The following is a 1,031-nucleotide window of genomic DNA, read 5'->3' as shown; positions in this document are numbered from 1 at the left end:
TGAAAAAAATAGTTGTTTGTTGAAGTCATTGTGTTCTTTCAATATGTCAGTTTTCTTTGTTATGTGTCCATTAGTACTGGCAATTTGAAACAAAGCATCATGAGTCCATTACGTTTTATAATCAATAAATTCATATTTATTTGCTCAGCAAATGACAACATGAAAAATCAAATCCAAGCCACAATAACGGATGGTCGTTGGTACAACTTATTTACCCGAATCTGTCTGAAATAAGCACGAAAGTGCACTTGTGGTATTCCTCAACCAATTAAGCTTGAAAGTGACTATATGGCCCTTACAGTGCCATTGTGACGTGACTTAAAATCAAACAAACAATTGCAAATAAACTGATATGTCTGTCCGTCTGTGTGCTGAGTAATATTAAAGCTGGAATATCAGACTGTGAAAGTTGATATTGTTTTGTGTGACTTTAAACGATCCATTTGTATACATGGGGACCCTCTACCGAATAAACCGAGCATTCTATCAATAACACATTAATCACATAATGACAACTTTGCAAATTGGAACAACATTTTTAGAATGACTTTATTTATACTCAACTTGGGGATTGCCGCAAAGGGTTAGGGCATCAGAATTGCATCCACTGTTCATTCCTGCGTGATCGTAAGAGGCGACTAAATACTTTCAAATCACGGTCTATTGTAGTCTATACATCTCTTACCTCCAGCAGGTGGGGTGGTTTGACCCCTAGTGTTGTTTAAAGTCTATAACATCCGAGGTTAGCAGAAATTATCTTTCTTGTTTCGGCGCCATATGACCTAAATTGTGTTTTTTCGCCGTAAAAAGCAAATAAAACAAACAAATAATTATACTAAAAATAAGTATCAAAACGTAACGATGCTAGCGATGATTATTCATGTCATTGTCAGTGATACATTAGTAGAATAAGTATGGTACTTAAACAACAGCTATTTTCTGACATTGCCTGTGGAATAATCAAGTAAATAATGTTAAACTTTGATAGCATTTAGAACAAGAAATGTAACGTATTGCACACCTTATTCCTG

Source organism: Ruditapes philippinarum, unplaced genomic scaffold, assembly GCF_026571515.1.
Source record: "Ruditapes philippinarum isolate M1 unplaced genomic scaffold, ASM2657151v2 ctg5452_1_1_1_1, whole genome shotgun sequence".
NCBI classification, from domain to species: Eukaryota; Metazoa; Mollusca; class Bivalvia; order Venerida; family Veneridae; genus Ruditapes; species Ruditapes philippinarum.
This window is presented reverse-complemented; position numbering follows the sequence as displayed.